Genomic DNA, 7081 nt, shown 5'->3' on the forward strand with positions numbered 1-7081 from the left:
GTAACTCTAGGAAACATGGCTCAAGCTTCGTTAGGTCGACACAGTACAAAATACCCACTGTTCCTAAAATCAGTATCAAAAGTTAGCTTTTCAGATCCATTTACTGGCCAGTAGAAATGCTGAAGTGGGGAGACAAAGGTGGGGAGGTGAAAAGATAAGGGGAGAGGAAGGGACCTTTCTTGGTGATCCTCAGAACGTGTCTATAAAAGAAGAAAAGCCAGATAGGTACGAAACATGCTCATATATCCAAATGTTTTTAAATATATGTGTCCAGAAAGGAAACCGGAGGATTTGTGAGTGCCCAGGCTTCCTCTGGAGACCACGGCAACCCCTAACCCCATCCCATGCTTCTGTGTCCTTCTCTGAGTGCTGGGCAGTACCAGGGGAAGGAAGCCATAGGAGAAAGGGACAAGTATGACCAGAAGCACCCCAAGGGCCCTACAGGGGAGCCCCTAAAGGCACATTCACCAGCTTTCTTCTTTGGCAGAAGCCAGTTAGTTCCCAACGTCCCAGAGTGGAATGGAACAATGAGGCTTTACACCACCAAAGTCGTAGGCTTGTTTCAAGAAGCATTTCTTCTCTGTGGGGGAGCAGTGGGTGGGACGAAATGATAAAAGTTGGTGGAAGGCAATTCTTTCCAAAGTCCAGATCTTGAAGTGGCCCCAGAAGGTGTGGACATGCCTTTACTCTTCTCACCTTCTTTAGAGGGATTTCTAGTTCAATGGGAACCTTTATCGGTCATGTGTACCCAGGGCTGTTTCTACTCTCATATGGACTGTATCAAGCAGTAGTGGTCTCCAAAGCTGTGATATTCAGTGACTCTTTCCTGTATCCTACATCACCTCCCAGGAATAAGGGGAGATGGGCCAGGCTGTGGAAAATATCCTACAGTGGTTTGCTGAAGACGCTGGCTGGCTCCGGCTTGATAGTGTATGAGATCAGCTGCATGAAGAGAGGGCTGATACTGATGAACAGGGAGCTGCCCCCCGAGATTTATGTACGCCAAAGAGTGGCAGCACGTCACCATGTACATCCTCCTCACCCTCAATGGCTGTGTAGATGTTGTGAGCAAGAGCTTGCTGCCTCAGTGCTGTGTGCCCCTAGAAGAAGGGACCCTGGTGCTGACTTTCTATGTGCTCCTGCTGCCGTTGGTGTCACATGTTCAGGACTCAGCGGGGGTAGAGCTGCAGGTTCACCCTCTGCTCATCTTGGTGGTGTTGCTGCTGATGCTGGTGTTGACCGTACAGCTGTGGGTTCCCGACACATTTCAACTCTCAGTGATCGAGACCTTTCTGTTTCAGATCATGGGCTCCTGGCTGGTACAGGCCGGCTTCATTCTGTACAAACCAGTCACTGGCTACCCGGGGCAGGATGATGACATCATTGACATCATGTTTGTCACCACCTTCTTCTGCTGGCATGTGATGATCGATGCTTTGTGCCTGTTGGGAATCTACGGCGTCTCTTCCTTTTGGCATTGTTGTTACCGTCCCAGCTGGAAGCTAACAGGGTCCAGAGAAGCTCCATGTTACACGACCACCGTGGGACCCCTCTACAAATTGCTGCGGGAAGTGGATCAGTCAGAGTCTGCCAGACTCTCAACCTCTAGCTGGGTCTTAAATGTCTGGGCTCAGATCCTAGTGAGGGCTGAGGATAACAACTGTTGTGACCAAGTTTTCCGATCTTTGCTATTTTCCCTTAATTCTTGGTTCCTAGACTCTTTCCAATTACCTTTGTTGGGGGAACTCCTTTTTTGTCTACCTCTCATACACATTGATGTCAGATGATGAAAAAGCACAGGTGCTGCCAGCTGCCCATTTCTAGTCATTTGAGGCCTAATTTTATAGTGATAAACAAACCTCAAGTAATCAATTGAGATCCCCCACACAGTATCTCTAAAATATCCAGTGTAGGTAATAAACTTGCATGCTATTAATTTACTATAGTATTTGAGATGTAACAGAGAAGCCCTCCCCTTGAAGGCCAGCCAAGAAAAGACTTCTCAAACACTCTTAAGGTTGGGGGGAGAAATTTGCAATTCTCACAAAATTCCACCAGAGGGCACTATATTCACATCACCCCAGCCAAGCCTCTAACTCTCCAACCCAGTAAAAAGTCTCCTAAGAACCGGTTCAAAAAAAGTGGGGGGAGGGGAAAGGAGGTCAGGAAAAATATAGAGCCAAGTTTACGTATTGTCCAAATATCCAGAAAATGTACCCAAGCGCTGTTTGCTTCCCGCTAAAATTTGGCGTGGAAATGTGAAATAAACAAGGATTCAAATCAACTAATGGGATAGGAGTGACGGAGGATGGGCTGTGGATCCAGGTGAGGATATCTTTGGGAAAAGTACCAACTAAAAGACACACTCTGATCCTAGTCAGTTTTTGACCACAATGCTAAATTTCCTAAACTTCTAAATAAGCTTCAATAATGTTCCAATCAATCTAGAGAACAAAGATAAATCCATACATGCCTTGAGAATAGGAAGAAAATTTATCTATGAAGATCCCAGATTCACAAAACAAAGAAACAGATTATTAAATACACAAAATGATCTCCAAAGATTCCTTTAAAAAGAACCTGTCATACAGCAATTTTTCCCCTGGTAATCTAGTTATTCACAAAGAATATATTGAATGTCCACTGTATGTAAGGCACTGGGTAAGCCACAATGCAGGATTCAGAGGTAAACTAGTTGGTTCCTGGACTGGGTACTTTCCTTAGTGGATACAGTAGGGATTTCGGGTTTAGAGGTGGTGGCCCAGGAATGCATCATCCACAGCCCCAGAAGGCTGAAGGAAGGGAAACAGAAAAAGGCTCTCAAGGGAATTGCACCTTGGAAGCATAGTAGCCTGTGAAATACTGCACTAAGGTGAATCCATCTAGCTACTGCAAGTGAGCATGTCCTCAGCTTCCTCACTGGTCAGCTAGAATGATTTGAAGGTTCATTCTAGAATTATACAGCTGTAATTTTCTCAGTAGCACTTATTTTACCATGTCGTTAGCTAAGATGAACTTAATTCCTCCCAACTCTCCAAGCAGTTTCCTATTAGAGACAAGATTTGGGGTAGGGCTCAGACCCAAACCTTCAATCATAAGGTGTAGGCTGGGAAACGAAGTGTTCTCTATATTTGAATGGTTTCCAGGGGCCTTCAACAAAACTCAAAAAAAAAAACACACAAAAAAAAACTGAGACTTGAATTTCTAATTTCCTAACCTGAGCTTAAGAATATCAAACCATCAGAAAAGAGATAAAGAACAATTCCTCTGGGTTCAGTGTTAGATACCAAATTGACGTAAAACCTGGTCTTTCCTTCTTTAATTGTGTACTGTGAAATTTGAAGGCTTGGTCAATTGCAGCTTTTCCCCAAAATGTGCTTTAAGAGTAATGACATCAACTTCCAAGCCTGTTTCTTTTTCTTTTGTTTTATTTTTGTTTTGCTTTAAGATATACAATGGTCTATTCTCTTGGAAAGAACTGGCGTTGGTTTATTAAAAAAAAAAATTTATAATTCTGGGTTGGGTTTCCAGGGTGTTCCTCAAACCTGAGTCTCAGCTATGTCTCTTTAGCCTAAGTTAAGGGCTTTATTCAATGCCTACTGAAATCATTCAAATGTTGGAAAAACTCCATTTTCCAAACTACATGTTCTGGTTGAAAGTTTGAGTACATTTGAGCCTTACCCCAAATCTTGTCTCCAATGCGTGCAAGGCAACCAACCACACAGGCCCTGGGAAGGTACGCTCAGATCACTAGATTAAGGGCTTACGACCTGCAGAGTGAGAATGGGTCCTTCAAAAGAGAGTGAAGGAAATTGAGAGAACTCACAGGTAAAAGCCCACCCAAGACAAGGCCTTTATTTCAAGCAGCAGAACAACACTGAAGAAATGCTTTTTTTTAGTCCCCAGGCATTTCTGCAGATTTGGAACCAAATTTTTACCTGTGATATTTCTCTCCCACTCCACCCACCCCTTGGACACAGCTGCTCTATTCTAAGAGAGAAAAACCTGACTTCAAAGCACACGTAACAGAATCCTCTGTGTGCTTTGATACTGGGTGTACCAGGAGACAGAAGAGTTCATCCGTTCAAGTGCTCTAATGCTTTTTAGGGAACGAGTGGAGAATGGGGGCGGGTAGCAATTTAGGTAAGAAGGAGAAAGAGAACAAAGGGCAGCAGACACAGCAAAGTCAAACAGGATCAAACAGTCCATTCTACTTCTAACTTCTCTAAAAGTACAGTCAGGGTTTCTGGGGGCGAACCAGTTAGTTTAAGGACTTTCTTCTGCTTTTTCTTCCCTCATACTCTTTTCAGGTCCCCTGAATAATCACTGGACTCATTTGGGCCCTAATTCGGTTGGGTTAAGTAAGTATGGTGCTGACTAAGGGGGACAAGGCCTCTTGTTCTGCCTGAAAAACTCAGTAGTCATGTATTACCTTCCTAACCCTCACAAAGTATGCCCCTGTCACATGAATGGATCAAAGCAAATCCATTTCCATTCTTGGAAAAGCAGCTCAAAGCACATGTTCTCTTGATGGTGCCGCTGTCATTTCTGTGTGGTCAACAAACATCGGTTATTGACCACTCACTCTGGACACTACTGGGGGACACTAAGATGAATAAGCTGCTCAGGGAGGTTAAGACACCAGCAAGGGCGGCAGGCACTCACAGACTAGAAGCTTTAAGAACTGCACATGCTTCTTACTTTTCCATTTTCTATTCTGTGTGCCATCCCCACCTTGGGTGCTGGTGGTGACAAGTACAGTAAAAAGCTCTGGCTCACTTCTGGCAGTTTGGCAACTGGAAATTAACATTTTTAAAAACAAGAACATGACTTTTCCCCTCCCTCAGGCCCCCTCCTCAACAATTTAAACTCAAGACCTCACAGAAAGAAATGGAATGAAGACATCTCAGTTTGCTACCAGGTCTAAGCCCACTCTCATAAAACCAATGGTAGAGTATTACACGAAGTTAGGAAGTTGCACTTCACAGGTTGTGGTGGGGAAAGAAATAATCCAATCCCATCAGATTATCTTGGCCTATAATAATTATTATTGCTCTTTTCTAAAAATTTACTATATGCATGTGCCATCACAATTAATCCTTACAATATACAAGGTAGCCGTTATTCTTATTTTGGAGGCAAGGAATCTGAGGCTCTAGGGCTAAGTATCTACCCCAGCACAAAGCTGGTAAGAAGTAATGCCCAGATCTGAACCTGCGTTGCCTGAACTGAAGCCCAGCTTTTAACCCTCATATCAAAGGATCACATAAAGGATGGAATCCCTTACACTTGCAAGGCGACTTACCTGGTCCACAATGTTACCTGTCTGAAACATACCAAAAGCCCCTGTTTGAGATGAATCTTGCATCTCTCATTTTAAATCACTACAGTGTTAGACACACTCTCACAGGGAAGGGATGTTGACCAAAGAAGACAAGTTATGTGTGTGTGGTCACAGGCAACATTTCTTTCCCATATTTGTGGTACAAAAAATAACCAGAAGAGCAAACTTCTTCCCTTCCTCTTCCAAAGGCCCTGGAAACATGACTTCTTAGTCTTCAAACAGAAAACCTCAAAGTCTCAAATACTGGGGCTCTTGAAAGATGCAATAAAGGCTAGACACCATCAGATAGATTCAGGCAATAAAAATAGTATGATCAAGTAATAGCACTGGTAGCAATGAAAACATTATATTCACGTGTGTGCTGTGTATGTGTTGTATACATATATATAATTATTGTGTATCTCTTGACAAGCATCCACTTCAAGACTGTGTTCACATACATGTTTTCTCAACTATCATAGCAAGGCTTATAGGAGAGAGGAGGAAGGGGTACTGATTCTCATTTTCCATATTACAAAAACATGCAATAAATTACTTGACAAACAAAAACAGACAGAATTCGTTTCAGGAATTCTAAATTTTTGACATACCCTGAGCTTCAAAGAGGAGATGCCAAGACTTCACCTTCCTTTCAGCTGTCCTCGGGAAACAGTTTGCACACAGAAGTTCAAATCTGATGGGCGACTCTTAAGGTCCTTTCTTGAACCGCTTTGTTTTTTAAATTAATTTATTTATTTATTTTTGCTGTGTTCGGGCTGCTGCGCATGGGCTTTCTCTAGTTGCAGCGAGCGGGGGCTACTCTGTTGCGGTGCGCGGGCTTCTCATTGCAGTGGCTTCTCTTATTGCAGAGCATGGGCTCTAGGCACGTGGTCTTCAGTAGTTGTGGCTCACGGGCTCAGTAGTTGTGGCTCGTGGGCTGTAGGGTGCAGGCTCAGTAATTGTGGCTCACGGGCTCTAGAGCGCAGGCTCGGTAGTTGTGGCGCACGGGCTTAGTTGCTCCGCGGCATGTGGTATCTTCCCAGACCAGGGCTCGAACCCGTGTCCCCTGCATTGGCAGGCGGATTCTTAACCACTGCACCACTAGGGAAGTTCCGCTTTATTTATAGATGAGGGAGCTTGGGCCCAGAGGCTGCGAGAGTTGCCTCAGGTGTGGCAGAGGCAGAATCAGGTCTCCCGACTTGTGTCTCGGCCCGCCAGGATCCCTTCTATGGAATGAGACAAAACACAGCACTTTAACTACCAATGTGAGATCCTAGACTTCTGTTCACATCCCCAAACCCGCCGAGAGAGCCGGGGAGGGGGTTCTTCCAGGCCTACCTCCGGCAGCCCCCTGTCTGCGCCGCCCCCTCCGACGCCTGGCCACGGCTGCTGCGAGCCCAGGGCTTCCCCCACCCCGCGAGCTCCCTCACAAACTTGACCCGAGGGCCGGGAAAGGGGGCCGGGGGTTCTTTAACAACAAAATGCAAAAGTGGGTGCCCGTGGGTCAGAATTTCCTCTGGGTGCTCTGGGGAGTGCAGTGTGACCTAGTAAAAGAGAGAACTCGCCTGCAAAATATCCGACCTGAATGCAATACTGGGCTGCGGGGCCGGCCCCAGGCCAGGCGGGCGGGGGCGCCACGGCGCTGCACTGCAACCCGGGCCGGTGGGGTCCTTCCCGGCAGGCACTGGGCCCTCCGCCGCCGCCGCTGCCGCCGCCGCCCCGCCCTTCCTCGCTCCCCTCCCCCACACCCCCTTCCCC

This window comes from Lipotes vexillifer, unplaced genomic scaffold, assembly GCF_000442215.2.
Source record: "Lipotes vexillifer unplaced genomic scaffold, Lipotes_vexillifer_v1.1 scaffold76, whole genome shotgun sequence".
Lineage (NCBI taxonomy): Eukaryota > Metazoa > Chordata > Mammalia > Artiodactyla > Lipotidae > Lipotes > Lipotes vexillifer.